The sequence below is a fragment of the Pleurodeles waltl genome, chromosome 1_2, assembly GCF_031143425.1.
Source record: "Pleurodeles waltl isolate 20211129_DDA chromosome 1_2, aPleWal1.hap1.20221129, whole genome shotgun sequence".
Classification (NCBI taxonomy): Eukaryota; Metazoa; Chordata; class Amphibia; order Caudata; family Salamandridae; genus Pleurodeles; species Pleurodeles waltl.
In genome coordinates, this window is record NC_090437.1 from 1,356,319,316 (window position 1) to 1,356,337,323 (window position 18,008).

At 48.9% G+C, this 18,008-nt stretch overlaps 1 protein-coding gene across 1 annotated transcript in view; it reads right to left on the minus strand.

Annotated features, from left to right (window-relative positions):
* Positions 1-3,926, minus strand: part of LOC138252902 (uncharacterized) — a 216,205-nt gene extending 212,279 nt beyond the window's left edge. The window contains exon 1 of the mRNA XM_069205776.1: positions 3,820-3,926. The gene's annotated coding sequence lies outside the window, so the exon portion shown is untranslated. The remainder of the gene's footprint in view (positions 1-3,819) is intronic.
* Between the last annotated feature and the right edge of the window lie 14,082 nt (positions 3,927-18,008).

Consider the following 18,008-nt stretch of genomic DNA (forward strand, 5'->3'; position numbering starts at 1 on the left):
TTTGGTGCCTGCGGTTGCAGGGGGAAGATTCCGTCGACCCACGGGAGATTTCTTCGGAGCTTCTGGTGCAGAGAGGAGGCAGGCTACCCCCACAGCATGCACAAGCAGGAAAACAGTCGAGAAGGCGGCAGGATCAGCGTTACAGAGTTGCAGTAGTCGTCTTTGCTACTATGTTGCAGGTTTGCAGGCTTCCAGCGCGGTCAGCGGTCGTTTCCTTATCAGAAGGTGAAGAGGGAGATGCAGAGGAACTCGGATGAGCTCTTGCAGTCGTTATCTAAAGTTTCCCCAGAGACAGAGACCCTAAATAGCCAGAAAAGAGGGTTTGGCTACTTAGGAGAGAGGATAGGCTACTAACACCTGAAGGAGCCTATCAGCAGGAGTCTCTGACGTCACCTGGTGGCACTGGCCACTCAGAGCCGTCCAGTGTGCCAGCAGCACCTCTGTTTCCAAGATGGCAGAGGTCTGGAGCACACTGGAGGAGCTCTGGACACCTCCCAGGGGAGGTGCAGGTCAGGGGAGTGGTCACTCCCCTTTCCTTTGTCCAGTTTCGCGCCAGAGAAGGGGCTAAGGGGTCCCTGAACCGGTGTAGACTGGCTTATGCAGAATTGGGCACATCTGTGCCCAAGAAAGCATTTCCAGAGGCTGGGGGAGGCTACTCCTCCCCTGCCTTCACACCATTTTCCAAAGGGAGAGGGTGTCACACCCTCTCTCAGAGGAAGTTCTTTGTTCTGCCATCCTGGGCCAGGCCTGGCTGGACCCCAGGAGGGCAGATGCCTGTCTGAGGGGTTGGCAGCAGCAGCAGCTGCAGTGAAACCCCAGGAAGGGCAGTTTGGCAGTACCAGGGTCTGTGCTACAGACCACTGGGATCATGGGATTGTGCCAACCATGCCAGGATGGCATAGAGGGGGCAATTCCATGATCATAGACATGTTACATGGCCATATTCGGAGTTACCATTGTGAAGCTACATATAGGTAGTGACCTATATGTAGTGCACACGTGTAATGGTGTCCCCGCACTCACAAAGTTCAGGGAATTGGCTCTGAACAATGTGGGGGCACCTTGGCTAGTGCCAGGGTGCCCTCACACTAAGTAACTTTGCACCTAACCTTTACCAGGTAAAGGTTAGACATATAGGTGACTTATAAGTTACTTAAGTGCAGTGTAAAAATGGCTGTGAAATAACGTGGACGTTATTTCACTCAGGCTGCAGTGGCAGGCCTGTGTAAGAATTGTCAGAGCTCCCTATGGGTGGCAAAAGAAATGCTGCAGCCCATAGGGATCTCCTGAAACCCCAATACCCTGGGTACCTCAGTACCATATACTAGGGAATTATAAGGGTGTTCCAGTAAGCCAATGTAAATTGGTAAAATTGGTCACTAGCCTGTTAGTGACAATTTTGAAAGTAATGAGAGAGCATAACCACTGAGGTTCTGGTTAGCAGAGCCTCAGTGAGACAGTTAGGCACCACACAGGGAACATATACATGCACACCTATGAGCACTGGGGCCCTGTGTGACAGGGTCCCAGTGACACATACATATAGGCCACAAACCTATGAGCACTGGGGTCCTGACCAGCAGGATCCCAGTGACACATAACAAACATATTGAAAACATAGTGTTTTCACTATGAGCACTGAGGCCTGGCTATCAGGATCCCAGTGAGACAGTGAAAACAGTGACAACCACCCTGACATACACTCACAAACAGGCCAAAAGTGGGGGTAACAAGGCTAGAAAGAGGCTACCTTCTCACATCTACAGCCAGAGGCTGGTAGAGTATCAGCTGCAGGCAGGGAGGTGCTGCAGATTCAGAGACTGGTACAGTATGAGAGGCAGTTAGAGAGGTGCCTTACCTCAATGAGGCACAGCAGGATGCTCTAGAATCAGAAACCTGTAGAGAAGTACTCTAGAGTCAGAGGCCTTTAAGAGGTGTTCTAGAGTCAGATGCTAGTAGAGTGCTGGAGGCAGATAGAGAGGGGTTGTGCCTCAGTGAGAGGCAGAGAGGTGCTTTATCATAAAACAAAACCCGGTAGAGAGGTGCCGTCAGAGAGAGGCAGAGAAGTGTTCTACCCTCTGAGAGATGCAAAGAGGTGGACAATCATCAGAGAGAGGCAGAGAAGTGTTCTACCCTCAGAGAGGTGCAAAGAGGTGGACTATCATCAGAGAGAGGCAGGGAAGTGTTCTACCCTCAGAGAGATGCAAAGAGGTGGACTATCATCAGAGAGAGGCAGTGAAGTGTTCTACCCTCAGAGAGGTGCAAAGAGGTGGACAATCATCAGAGAGAGGCAGGGAAGTGTTCTACCCTCAGAGATGTGCAAAGAGGTGGACAATCATCAGAGAGAGGCAGGAAAGGTTTCTACCCTCAGAGAGATGCAAAGAGGTGGAGTATCATCAGAGAGAGGCAGGGAAGTGTTCTACCCTCAGAGAGGTGCAAAGAGGTGGACAATCATCAGAGAGAGGCAGGGAAGTGTTCTACCCTCAGAGAGATGCAAAGAGGTGGACTATCATCAGAGAGAGGCAGGGAAGTGTTCTACCCTCAGAGAGATGCAAAGAGGTGGACTATCATCAGAGAGAGGCAGGGAAGTGTTCTACCTTCAGAGATGTGCAAAGAGGTGGCCAATCATCAGAGAGAGGCAGGGAAGTGTTCTATCAGAGAGAGACAGAGAAGTGTTCTATCAGAGAGAGTCAGAGAAGTGTTCTATCCTCATTGAAAGACAGAGAAGTGTTCTATCAGAGAGAGACAGAGAAGTGTTCTATCAGAGAGAGACAGAGAAGTGTTCTATCCTCATTGAAAGACAGAGAAGAGTCCTATCAGAGAGAGACAGAGAAGTGTACTATCAGAGAGAGACAGAGAAGTGTTCTATCAGAGAGAGTCAGAGAAGTGTTCTATCCTCATTGAAAGAAAGAGAAGTGTTCTATCAGAGAGAGACAGAGAAATGTTCTGTCAGAGAGAGACAGAGAAGTGTTCTATCAGAGAGAGTCGGAGAAGTGTTCTATCCTCATTGAAAGACAGAGAAGTATTCTATCAGAGAGAGACAGAGAAATGTTCTATCAGAGAGAGTCGGAGAAGTATTCTATCAGAGAGAGACAGAGAAGTGTTCTATCAGAGAGAGTCGGAGAAGTGTTCTATCCTCATTGAACGACAGAGAAGTGTTCCATCAGAGAGAGACAGAGAAGTGTTCTATCAGAGAGAGTCGGAGAAGTATTCTATCAGAGAGAGACAGAGAAGTGTTCTATCAGAGAGAGTCGGAGAAGTGTTCTATCCTCATTTAAAGACAGAGAAGTGTCCTATCAGAGAGAGACAGAGAAGTGTTCTATCAGAGAGAGTCAGAGAAGTGTTCTATCCTCATTGAAAGACAGAGAAGTGTTCTATCAGAGAGAGACAGAGAAATGTTCTATCAGAGAGAGACAGAGAAGTGTTCTATCAGAGAGAGTCGGAGAAGTGTTCTATCCTCATTGAAAGACAGAGAAGTATTCTATCAGAGAGAGACAGAGAAGTGTTCTATCAGAGAGAGTCGGAGAAGTGTTCTATCCTCATTGAAAGACAGAGAAGTGTTCTATCAGAGAGAGACAGAGAAGTGTTCCATCCTCAGAGAGAAGCAGAGATGTGTTCTCTCATCAGATAGGCTGGTAGAGAGGCACTCTAGAACCAGAGACAGATAGAAAGGTTGTGCTGCTTCAGAGATGTGTACCATATTCAGAGGAAGCTGTGGGGGTGCTTCAGCCCCAGAAGCAGGAAGGGAGCTGTTGTAGAGTTTCAGAGGCAGACACAGACACGCTGGGAAGGCAGACGCAGGCACAAAAAAGATCTTACCTCAAATCGAAGCTGCAAAGAGGTGTTCTTCCTCAGCGTCAGGCAAAGAGCTGCTACTCCTCAGAGTTAGACACAGTGGTAGCATCCCTCCCAGAGATTGAGAGAGGTGCTATCAGATCTAGAAGGGCTGATATTTATTCCTCTTTCACAGACAGCCCACTGGCATGTGGTATAGTCCATGTGTTTGAACAAGATCCGCCCTCAGCTTAGCTCCTCCCTCTGGAGGTCTAGATGCTGATGCAAAGGTGATGCTTTGGGAAGGCAGCAATGCTGCCTAAAGGTCTCAAACAGATGGATGTGACTAGTGTGCACCAGACAGAAAACCCCATGGTACAGGGCACACAGCATGGGAGAAGCTCCTCTGAGACTGCAGGTAGCCAGCCAATAGTGTCACTGGTTAACATTATGTAACACACAATGCATTCTGCACTTGCCTGATTCCAAAATCTGGCCTACAGGTTACATGCATGGTACCCTTAAATATGTCATATGGAGGCTACAGTCAAGTTACAAGAAGGCTATACGCAAGATACAAAAATGAAAAGCTAAGTTGTACATAGGTTACATGCTTGTTAAATGGATGTTAAATGGATGTTCTCTGCTGGTTTCATGCAGAACACATCAAAGCGCCATGTGCATTACATGATGGTTACATGCACACTTCACATTGGTAACATGCAAGTTACATGCTGATTATTTTCAGGCTTCCCACAGATTATCTGCAGACTAAAAACAGGTCACAAGTGATACCTGCAGTAACATGTTTTACAAAGTTTACAAGCTGGCTAAGCACAGAACACAATGAGGTTACATACACATTACATACAAGTTACACACAAGTTACATGCAGGTTACAAATAAGTTACATGCAAGTTACAAGCAGGGGACAAAAGTTGCATGCAGGTTATGTGCAGGTTACATGCAAGGCTATATACAGAGTTAATGAAAACTACACTAATTTTACCTACACACTACATGCAGGTTGCACACAGATTACAGGTGGGTTGTACCATTAATATGTACGAGCAATTCACAAACAGGTTACGTGCAGGCTGAAAACAGAAGACAGGTAGGTGGCGCCTAGGTAAGAAACAGGGTAGGAAGGTCACACACAGTATTGGATATCTCCAGTTTTAGTGCTCTGCGGTTATGGAAAAAAGGGCATTTAGAATCTGCTCATGTTGCGGCCAGATGCCCACACACTAGTGTGTAGATGATGTGGGGCACAGAAATAATACAATTAACTCGGGATTGTGAAAGGTTTTACAGGACTACAACAGCACACAAACACATGTTCTCATATATAGGTTCATCCTGGGTTTTGTTCCATTGAAAGACTGTGTTTCATCTTTATTAATTAGTACTACGATATCCAGAATGCCTCACGGTCGGCAAGACGGATTGTTTTATTTAAAGAAAATAGAAGAGGGACTCACTGACCGTGACTGAGAATCTTAAGGAGTTGAAACGCGTTGGTGGTTGCTGAAGTTTTGAATAAAGACGCTATATTGGAACTTTTGGAGTGCGGTGAGTTTTTCTTTCAATGTTAGATTACTTTGAGGGCGGTCGCCTCCGTCACCAGCACCGGCAGTAGAGCGCGCCGGCGAGACTGGGTCAGACCTATTGTTTTGCATATATACTGTATATCTCTCTCTCTCTCTCTCTCTCTATATATATATATATATATATATATATATACCTTCCTTGTTTCATATATATATATATGAAACAAGGAAGGTGCCAATCGACACGGGCACCAAAAAGACCGCACTCCAAGGTTTTGATGAGAAAAGCACATTTTATGGCAACGCGTTTCGATCTTACAAAGATCTTTCTCACAGCCCAAAGGAAGATCTTTGTAGGATCAAAATGAGTGGCAAATTCCTTATTTCATATAAACTCTCTTACACAGAGAACAGCTGCGACACACTAGCACTGACAGGAGCAGTGCAAGCCCCTCTTACACACAGAACAGCTGCGGCACAGTAGCACCGGCAGTAGCAGTGCAAGCCCCTCTTACACACAGAACAGCTGCGGCACAGTAGCACCGGCAGTAGCAGTGCAAGCCCCTCTTACACACAGAACAGCTGCGGCACAGCACACTAGCACCGGCAGTAGCAGTGCAAGCCCCTCTTACACACAGAACAGCTGCGGCACAGCACACTAGCACCGGCAGTAGCAGTGCAAGCTCCTCTTACACACATAGAACTGCTGCAGCAGACTAGCACCGGCAGAAGCAGTGCAAGCTCCTCTTACACACAGAACAGCTGCGGCACACTAGCACCGGCAGAAGCAGTGCAAGCTCCTCTTACACACAGAACAGCTGCTGCACACTAGCACCAGCAGAAACAGTGCAAGATCCTCTTACACACAGAACAGCTGTGGCACAATAGCACCGGCAGAAGCAGTGCAAGCTCCTCTCACACACACAGAACAGCTGCGGCACACTAGCACTGACAGGAGCAGTGCAAGCTCCTCTTACACACAGAACAGCTGCGACACACTAGCACCAGTAGAAGCAGTGCAAGCTCCTATTACACACACAACAGCTGTGGCACACTAGCACCGACAGAAGCAGTGCAAGCTCCTCTTACACAGAGAACAGCTGCGGCACACTAGCACCGGCAGAAGCAGTGCAAGTTCTTCTTACACACAGAACAGCTGCGGCACACTAGCACCGGCAGGAGCAGTGCAAGCTCCTCTTACACACAGAACAGCTGCGGCACACTAGCACCGACAGGAGCAGTGCAAGCTCCTCTTACACACACAGAACAGCTGCGGCACACTAGCACTGACAGGAGCCGTGCAAGCTCCTCTTACACACAGAACAGCTGCGACACACTAGCACCAGTAGAAGCAGTGCAAGCTCCTCTTACACACAGAACAGCTGCGGCACACTAGCACCGACAGGAGCAGTGCAAGCTCCTCTTACACAGAGAACAGCTGCGGCACACTAGCACCGGCAGAAGCAGTGCAAGCTCCTCTCACACACACAAAACAGCTGCGGCACACTAGCACCAAGAAGAGAAGTACAAGCTTCTCTTACACACAGAACAGCTGCGGCACACTAGCACTGAGAGGAGCAGGGCTAGTTCCTCTTACACACAGAACAGCTGCGGCACACTAGCACTGACAGGAGCAGTGCAAGCTCCTCTTACACACAGAGAACAGCTGCGGCACACTAGCACTGACAGGAGCAGTGCAAGCTCCTCTTACACAGAGAACAGCTGCGGCACACTAGCACTGGCAGAAGCAGTGCAAGTTCTTCTTACACACCGAACAGCTGCGGCACACTAGCACCGGCAGGAGCAGTGCAAGCTCCTCTTACACACACAGAACAGCTGCGGCACACTAGCACTGACAGGAGCAGTGCAAGCTCCTCTTACACAGAGAACAGCTGCGGCACACTAGCACCGGCAGAAGCAGTGCAAGCTCCTCTCACACACACAAAACAGCTGCGGCACACTAGCACCAAGAAGAGAACTACAAGCTTCTCTTACACACAGAACAGCTGCGGCACACTAGCACCGGCAGAAGCAGAGCACGCTCCTCTTACACACAGAAGAACTGCGGCACACTAGCACTGACAGGAGCAGAGCACACTCCTCTTACACACAGAACAACTGCGGTACACTAGCACTGACAGGAGCAGTGCAAGCTCCTCTTACACACACAGAACAGCTGCGGCACACTAGCACTGACAGGAGCAGAGCACACTCCTCTTACACACAGAACAACTGCGGCACACTAGCACTGACAGGAGCAGTGCAAGCTCCTCTTACACAGAGAACAGCTGCGGCACACTAGCACTGGCAGAAGCAGTGCAAGTTCTTCTTACACACAGAACAGCTGCGGCACACTAGCACCGGCAGGAGCAGTGCAAGCTCCTCTTACACACAGAACAGCTGCGGCACACTAGCACCGGCAGGAGCAGTGCAAGCTCCTCTTACACACAGAACAGCTGCGGCACACTAGCACCGGCAGGAGCAGTGCAAGCTCCTCTTACACAGAGAACAGCTGCGACACACTAGCACCGACAGGAGCAGTGCAAGCTCCTCTTACACACACAGAACAGCTGCGGCACACTAGCACCGACAGGAGCAGTGCAAGCTCCTTTCACACAGAGAACAGCTGCGGCACACTAGCACCGGCAGAAGCAGTGCAAGTTCTTCTTACACACAGAACAGCTGCGGCACACTAGCACCGGCAGGAGCAGTGCAAGCTCCTCTTACACACAGAACAGCTGCGGCACACTAGCACCGGCAGGAGCAGTGCAAGCTCCTCTTACACAGAACAGCTGCGGCACACTAGCACCGACAGGAGCAGTGCAAGCTCCTCTTACACACACAGAACAGCTGCGGCACACTAGCACTGACAGGAGCCGTGCAAGCTCCTCTTACACACAGAACAGCTGCGACACACTAGCACCAGTAGAAGCAGTGCAAGCTCCTCTTACACACAGAACAGCTGCGGCACACTAGCACTGACAGGAGCAGTGGAAGCTCCTCTTACACAGAGAACAGCTGCGGCACACTAGCACCGGCAGAAGCAGTGCAAGCTCCTCTCACACACACAAAACAGCTGCGGCACACTAGCACCAAGAAGAGAAGTACAAGCTTCTCTTACACACAGAACAGCTGCGGCACACTAGCACTGAGAGGAGCAGGGCTAGTTCCTCTTACACACAGAACAGCTGCGGCACACTAGCACTGACAGGAGCAGTGCAAGCTCCTCTTACACACACAGAACAGCTGCGGCACACTAGCACCGGCAGGAGCAGTGCAAGCTCCTCTTACACACACAGAACAGCTGCGGCATACTAGCACTGACAGGAGCAGTGCAAGCTCCTCTTGCACAGAGAACAGCTGCGGCACACTAGCACCGGCAGAAGCAGTGCAAGCTCCTCTCACACACACAAAACAGCTGCAGCACACTAGCACCAAGAAGAGAAGTACAAGCTTCTCTTACACACAGAACAGCTGCGGCACACTAGCACCGGCAGAAGCAGAGCACGCTCCTCTTACACACAGAAGAACTGCGGCACACTAGCACTGACAGGAGCAGAGCACACTCCTCTTACACACAGAACAACTGCGGCACACTAGCACTGACAGGAGCAGTGCAAGCTCCTCTTACACACACAGAACAGCTGCGGCACACTAGCACTGACAGGAGCAGTGCAAGCTCCTCTTACACAGAGAACAGCTGCGGCACACTAGCACTGGCAGAAGCAGTGCAAGTTCTTCTTACACACAGAACAGCTGCGGCACACTAGCACCGGCAGGAGCAGTGCAAGCTCCTCTTACACACACAGAACAGCTGCGGCACACTAGCACTGACAGGAGCAGTGCAAGCTCCTCTTACACAGAGAACAGCTGCGGCACACTAGCACCGGCAGAAGCAGTGCAAGTTCTTCTTACACACAGAACAGCTGCGGCACACTAGCACCGGCAGGAGCAGTGCAAGCTCCTCTTACACACAGAACAGCTGCGGCACACTAGCACCGGCAGGAGCAGTGCAAGCTCCTCTTACACACAGAACAGCTGCGGCACACTAGCACCGGCAGGAGCAGTGCAAGCTCCTCTTACACAGAGAACAGCTGCGACACACTAGCACCGACAGGAGCAGTGCAAGCTCCTCTTACACACACAGAACAGCTGCGGCACACTAGCACCGACAGGAGCAGTGCAAGCTCCTCTTACACAGAGAACAGCTGCGGCACACTAGCACCGGCAGAAGCAGTGCAAGTTCTTCTTACACACAGGACAGCTGCGGCACACTAGCACCGGCAGGAGCAGTGCAAGCTTCTCTTACACACAGAACAGCTGCGGCACACTAGCACCGGCAGGAGCAGTGCAAGCTCCTCTTAGACACAGAACAGCTGTGGCACACTAGCACCGGCAGGAGCAGTGCAAGCTCCTCTTACACAGAGAACAGCTGCGACACACTAGCACTGACAGGAGCAGTGCAAGCTCCTCTTACACACACAGAACAGCTGCGGCACACTAGCACTGACAGGAGCAGTGCAAGCTCCTCTTACACAGAGAACAGCTGCGGCACACTAGCACCGGCAGGAGCAGTGCAAGCTCCTCTTACACACAGAACAACTGCAGCACACCAGCACCAGATAAAGCAGTGCAAGCTTAACTGGCACTGACAGAAGAATTACAGCACAGACAGGAGTAGTCTGAGCTCCCTGTGAACACATGAAATAGATATAGCACAGGCAGAAATTGTGGCAGCTTACCTTGCACCCTCAAAATAGTTACAGTTCTAGGAGGAGCAAACATCTCTCGCCCACATAACAGTGAAAGCACAGGCAGGAGCATGAGAGTTACTTTCACACACACACAGATGTGTTACAGCAAAGGGATGATCAATGCAATCTTCTCCTACGTACAACACATGCAAGAGCAGTTGCCCCTACTTTCTTTATGTCCTATTTTGGATGGCAGACCCAAAGACCATCCGAAAAGATGGTCCAACACTGGTGCTCAACTGTAGAATGAGGACAGACGGCGGCGTCCTTGCGATAGAGGCAAAGGAGCTCATTTAGAGTTTGACAAAGTGGGAGCACCACTGTAATCGGCGGTGCTCCTCCCCCACCAAACATGCAGTTCCCCTGTTCTGTTTAAGCTGCAGGAAGTACTGAGTGACCAATGATGGAGCCTCAGCTGGCTTCCTTGTGAAGAACGTTTGATTTCTGAAGTGAATGCACCTCCAATCTGTTCAGAGCATGACTGTCACTGGGTTCTCTGCTTGAGACCACCATGTAGGTAGAAAGCTGCATCCTCGTCAGTATTTTGAACAAACTACCACTTTTGGACTATATAATATTTTTAAAAAGCACAGTAAAAAACACAACAATCATGGTGCCCACTTGAAAAACTCTTCAGTAGATGGGCTAATTAGCAAAAACACTCTCAAAATAATTTTGTCTTAACCAACAGTGAATCTCTGAGAAAGTGGTTTATTGCTTTATTGGTTGGAGTGGAGTGGTGTGGAGTGGAGTGGAGTGGAGTGGTGCCCACCACAGGCGATAAATCACTGTCTTGTGTGGTTAAATGTTTCAGTGACATAAACCTGAGTTCAACCCCTGGTAACTATAGCACAGAGCAGACAAGCTTAACATAAGGAAAATGTAGAGCACTCTTAGAAATACCAAAACCTCAAAAGGAAAAAGATACAGTGCATTAAAAAAACATTTATAAATGTAGAGAAAAATGGGATAAGCCAAATGTCACTAAAACGACTGAACATCAATAAGGGGAAACAAAGTTTTGAATTTTTAAAGATTTAAATGAAAATAGCACCAAAAAGTGCAGAGTGCCAAAAGTAGTCCATCTTCACAATAGACCTGCGACCTCGGCACATCTTGAAACCAAACATGAGAGAATGTGTCAGATACACCAAGTAGGTAGGTCCAGCCGAAGCCTGGAAATAGACAAGTCCAAATCCAAAAAGCAACTTTGTTGTAGTTTTTCTGAGGAAAGAACTCTTCTCCACATCAGACAAAGCTGAAATTGTAGCCATCCCTGTAGAACTGAAAGATGAATGCATTAACTGATTTGGCCCCATTGGAGCTCTACAGCTTTTTTATGTTTTGGTTTAAAACTTTTCTTAGTACCAATGCAGAAAGGGACTTTTTTAGTTTTTATGGAAGTGTGGCCATCACTGCCCTGGACAAATCTGAAATTCAATTTAATGCAGGGAAACTGGTGCTTTTTTGCAGCAGGTCCCCTTGATGGTCTGAAGCAAATGTTTTGCAAAAGTAGTCAAACTTCTTTTTCGGTCCAGACAACCACAGGAGTACACTTCAAGGGCCCCTAGAACCTCAGTGTGGGTACACAGAGACTCTCAAGCATCACATGTAGGCCACCAGTAAAGTCCAATTCCACAGCTGGAATTTTTTAGGAAAAGGTATCTTACAGCTTGTTGCGTCCCTGTAGCCATACAGGAGGTCAGCTATCTATCACTTGGAGACCACTTTATACTTCTGGGTTCAAGGGGAAGCAGGTCTAGTCCTTCAGGGGTCCTCTCAGGTCACAGACAGCAGGTCCAATCCTCTTCTGTGCTTCAGAATGTGCATAAAGTGTTCTAAGGAAGACTGTATGAGAGTCCAGCTATAAAGGATGCACAAGCTTGTGGGAGACCCCCCTAAGACACTCCGTGTCTTGACCAGGAGGGTAATTGATCCCAAGTATTTTTTCAGTAGTTCCTGTTTGTGTTACTGTAAATAGGGCCATGTCAGGACAAGCCCAAGAGAGCCAAAGTCTTCGCCATTACGTGGGCTCTGAAGGCCTGGGGTGTGTAGGAGAGTGGACTATGGAAATTGGCAATGTTCCCTTATAGCTAACCCCACAATCCAGTTTGAACCAGTCTCTGTACCCACAACAAACCAGGAGACGGTGGTCTGAAAGGACAAAAGCAGGGTCCTTCGGCAACCAGACATGGGATACAGTAGAACTGTTCTGGCATTGTGTTTGACTCTTTTTAGGGCACAGAGAGCGTACTTGGGCCTCAGACATATCTGACATGTAGCATTTGACACTGCGGCATTATCAACAAAGGCACAGTCACCACCCTTCTTCTGCGCTTAAAGGAATACTCCTTGTCCATTCATGTCAACCTATCAACCACAGTTACCTAGTGCGTAGCTCCTGGGAAGAATTTTACACCTCATTCACACTTTACTTGGAGCAAACACAGGCTCCACATGTTTTAGGGTTCAGAAGACATAGACTGGGAACTAGACGGTAGTGTCCCAGTATGCAGAGTCTAACAGCAGCACACAATAGGGCTGAGCATTGCAGAAGGCACATCTCACAGAATGTGCCATTGGAAAGGAATCATTGACAGATCCAGGGTGTAAATCATGTATTAGCTCTTAAGATATACATCACTGCATCAAATAACTAGAATGTCCAACAAACTTTATAATGCTCTGTTTTCTAACCGTAAAACAAATGATACTTAGTATCCCAGACATATTTAACATTTTATCTTTCACTCATAGCAAGATCTCTATTAATACTCATATGAAAAGGTTTGCTGTTCAACACCAAGTAAAAGTGGGGCTGAGTTTGGTGTTTAATCACTGTAGAAATGCCAAATTTGAAGCATATCTGTGTTTGCTGTGGATAGCGTCTTCACTAAAACTAGCATTGCACATTAGACGGAAGCAGAATCACAGGATCATTTAGCTCTTACTCGTAGCATTTCTAGTTTGGTTCACATGGGGATATTTGTCTTCTGAGAGACCCCACGCGTCCTTGGAGCAAAGCCAATGCGCTGTCCTGACAGCCTGTAGACTGATGACTCCTGAGCCCAAACAGAAGCTCAGGCAGGTGCTCAGCTCCATGTTACATGAACTAATAAAACAACGTTTTGGGTGCTTTGGGGGACAACGGGTACCTTGGGAGCTGTCTGTGGCTATCACCCGGCCTTCACAATGGTGGGTGACACCAGGTTACTACACTACTAACATCAGGACACCCCCCAACACTGCTCCAAATTAGGAAGGAGTTGAAGACATATCTCTTTAAAGAACATTGCATCACAATGCAACAATAGTATATTTATGCTCCCAGAATACAGCTTCCTTCTCTATCACTCACTGATGCTATGCTTGCACTGGACCCTATACAGCGATTTACTCTCTCTTGACTAGGTTTGTTCTATACAAATACCTAATTTACTCATAACTACTCTTCTCAAGTAGCTCCAAGTGTCTCACTGTTTGACTGAGTGGGCTGTCAGAGCCAAGTGGGCGCATAGGTAGACAGGGTAAGGGCTGTAACTTAAAGTGCCACATTCCATAGTAAGGGTGTAGGAGGCTGGACTGGCTTGTAGTGAGTACCAAGGGGTACTTGCACCTTGCACCAGGCCCAGTTATCCCTTCTTAGTGTATAGGGTGTCTAGCAGCATAGGCTGATAGATAATGGTAGCTTAGCAGAGCAGCTTAGGCTGAACTAGGAGACGAGTGAAGCTCCTACAGTACCACTAGTGTCATATGCACAATATCATAAGAAAACACAATACACAGATATACTAAAAATAAAGGTACTTTATGTTTATGACAATATGCCAAAAGTATCTCAGTGAGGACCCTCAGTATGAGGATAGCAAATATACACAAGATATATGTACACAATACCAAAATATGCAGTACTAGTATTAGAAAACAGTGCAAACAATGTATAGTTACAATAGGATGCAATGGGGACACATAGGGATTGGGGCAACACAAACCATATACTCCAAAAGTGGAATGCGAACCACGAATGGACCCCAAACCTATGTGACCTTGTAGAGGGTCGCTGGGACTATTAGAAAATAGTGAGGATTAGAAAAATAGCCCACCCCAAGACCCTGAAAAGTGAGTGCAAAGTGCACTAAAGTTCCCCAAAGGACATAGAAGTCGTGATAGGGAAATTCGGCAGGAAAGACACAAACCAGCAATGCAACAACATTGGATTTCCAGTCGAGGGTACCTGTGGAACAAGGGGACCAAGTCCAAAAGTCACAAGCAAGTCGGAGATGGGCAGATGCCCAGGAAATGCCAGCTATGGGTGCAAAGAAGCTGCTACTGGACAGTAGAAGCTGAGGATTCTGCAGGAACGACAAGGGCTAGAGACTTCCCCTTTGGAGGATGAATCCCCCACGCTGTGGAGAGTTGTGCAGAAGTGTTTTCCTGCCGAAAGACCGCCAACAAGCCTTGCTAGCTGCAAGTTGTGCGGTTAGCGTTTTTGGATGCTGCTGTGGGCCAGGAGGGACCAGGATGTCGCCAATTGCGTCTGAGGACAGAGGGGGCATCGAGCAAGACAAGCAGCCCTCTCAGAAGCAGGCAGCACCCGCAGAAGTGCCGGAACAGGCACTTCGAAGAAGAGTGAAACGGTGCTCACCCGAAGTTGCACAAAGGAGTCCTACGTCGCCGGAGACCAACTTAGAAAGTCGTGTAATGCAGGTTAGAGTGCCGTGGACCCAGGCTTGGCTGTGCACAAAGGATTTCCGCCGGAAGTGCACAGAGGCCGGAGTAGCTGCAAAAGTCGCGGTTCCCAGCAATGCAGTCTGACGTGGGGAGGCAAGGACTTACCTCCACCAAACTTGGACTGAAGAGTCACTGGACTGTGGGAGTCACTTGGACACAGTTGCTGGATTCAAGGTACCTCGCTCGTCGTGCTGAGAGGAGACCCAGGGGGACCAGTGATGCAGTTCTTTTGTGCCTGCGGTAGCAGGGGGAAGATTCCGTCGACCCACGGGAGATTTCTTCGGAGCTTCTAGTGCAGAGAGGAGGCAGACTACCCCCACAGCATGCACCACCAGGAAAACAGTCGAGAAGGCAGCAGGATCAGCGTTACAGAGTTGCAGTAGTCGTCTTCGCTACTTTGTTGCAGTTTTGCAGGCTTCCAGCGCGGTCAGCAGTCGATTCCTTGGCAGAAGGTGAAGAGAGAGATGCAGAGGAACTCGGATGAGCTCTTGCATTCGTTATCTAAGGAATCCCCAGAGACAGAGACCCTAAATAGCCAGAAAAGAGGGTTTGGCTACCTAGGAGAGAGGATAGGCTAGCAACACCTGAAGGAGCCTATCAGAAGGAGTCTCTGACGTCACCTGGTGGCACTGGCCACTGTAGGAGGCTGGACTGGCTTGTAGTGAGTACCAAGGGGTACTTGCACCTTGCACCAGGCCCAGTTATCCCTTATTAGTGTATAGGGTGTCTAGCAGCTTAGGCTGATAGATAATGGTAGCTTAGCAGAGCAGCTTAGGCTGAACTAGGAGACGTGTGAAGCTACTACAGTACCACAAGTGTCACTTGCACAATATCATAAGAAAACACAATACACAGTTATACTAAAAATAAAGGTACTTTATTTTTATGACAATATGCCAAAGTATCTTAGCGTGTACCCTCAGTGAGAGGATAGGAAATATACACAAGATATATGTACACAATACCAAAAATATGCAGTATAGTCTTAGAAAACAGTGCAAACAATGTATAGTTACAATAGGATGCAATGGGGACACATAGGGATAGGGGCAACACAAACCATATACTCCAAAAGTGGAATGTGAACCACGAATGGACCCCAAACCTATGTGACCTTGTAGAGGGTTGCTGGGACTATTAGAAAATAGTGAGAGTTAGAAAATTAGCCCTCCCCAAGACCCTGAAAAGTGAGTGCAAAGTGCACTAAAGTTTCCCCAAAGACAAAGAAGTCGTGATAGAAGAATAATGCAGGAAAGACACAAACCAACAATGCAACAACAATGGATTTCCAATCTAGGGTACCTGTGGAAAAAGGGGACCAAGTCCAAAAGTCACAAGCAAGTCGGAGATGGGCATATGCCCAGGAGATGCCAGCTGTGGATGTAAAGAAGCTTCTACTGGACAGAAGAAGCTGAGGTCTCTGCAGGAATGAAAAGGGCTAGAGACTTCCCCTTTGGTGGACGGATCCCTCTCGCTGTGGAGAGTCGTGCAGAAGTGTTTTCCCGCCAAAAGAACGCCAACAAGCCTTACTAGCTGCAAATCGTGCGGTTAGCATTTTTGGACGCTGCTGTGGCCCAGGAGGGACCAGGAGGTCGCAAATTGGACCAGGAGGTAGAGAGGACGTTGAGCAAGACAAGGAGCCCTCTTAGCAGCAGGTAGCACCCAGAGAAGTGCCAGAAACAGGCACTACAAGGATGTGTGAAATGGTGCTCACCCGAAGTTACACAAAGGAGTCCCACGTCGCCGGAGACCAACTTAGAAAGTCGTGCAATGCAGGTTAGAGTGCCGTGGACCCAGGCTTGGCTGTGCACAAAGGATTTCCGCCGGAAGTGCACAGGGGCCGGAGTAGCTGCAAAAGTCGCGGTTCCCAGCAATGCAGTCTAGCGAGGTGAGGCAAGGACTTACCTCCACCAAACTTGGACTGAAGAGTCACTGGACTGTGTGAGTCACTTGGACAGAGTTGCTGGATTCGAGGGACCTCGCTCGTCGTGCTGAGAGGAGACCCAAGGGACCGGTAATGCAGCCTTTTGGTGCCTGCGGTTGCAGGGGGAAGATTCCGTCGACCCACGGGAGATTTCTTCGGAGCTTCTAGTGCAGAGAGGAGGCAGACTACCCCCACAGCATGCACCACCAGGAAAACAGTCGAGAAGGCGGCAGGATCAGCATTACAGAGTTGCAGTAGTCGTCTTAGCTACTTTGTTGCAGTTTTGCAGGCTTCCAGCGCGGTCAGCAGTCGATTCCTTGGCAGAAGGTGAAGAGAGAGATGCAGAGGAACTCTGATGAGCTCTTGCATTCGTTATCTAAAGTTTCCCCAGAGACAGAGACCCTAAATAGCCAGAAAAGAGGGTTTGGCTACCTAGGAGAGAGGATAGGCTACTAACACCTGAAGGAGCCTATCAGAAGGAGTCTCTGACGTCACCTGGTGGCACTGGCCACTGAGAGCAGTCCAGTGTGCTAGCAGCACCTCTGTTTCCAAGATGGCAGAGGTCTGGAGCACACTGGAGGAGCTCTGGACACCTCCCAGGGGAGGTGCAGGTCAGGGGAGTGGTCACTCCCCTTTCCTTTGTCCAGTTTCGCGCCAGAGCAGGGCTAAGGGGTCCCCTGAACCGGTGTAGACTGGCTTATGCAGAATTGGGCACATCTGTGCCCAAGAAAGCATTTCCAGAGGCTGGGGGAGGCTACTCCTCCCCTGCCTTCACACCATTTTCCAAAGGGAGAGGGTGTAACACCCTCTCTCAGAGGAAGTCCTTTGTTCTGCCATCCTGGGACAAGCCTGGCTTGACCCCAGGGGGCAGAAACCTGTCTGGGGGTTTGGCAGCAGCAGCAGCTGCAGTGAAACCCCAGGAAAGGCAGTTTGGCAGTACTAGGGTCTGTGCTACAGACCACTGGGATCATGGAATTGTGCCAACAATGCCAGGATGGCATAGAGGGGGCAATTCCATGATCTTAGACATGTTACATGGCCATATTCGGAGTTACCATTGTGAAGCTACATATAGGTAGTGACCTATATGTAGTGCACGCGTGTAATGGTGTCCCCGCACTCACAAAGTCCGGGGAATTGGCCCTGAACAATGTGGGGGCACCTTGGCTAGTGCCAGGGTGCCCTCACACTAAGTAACTTTGCACCTAACCTTTACCAGGTAAAGGTTAGACATATAGGTGACTTATAAGTTACTTAAGTGCAGTGTAAAATGGC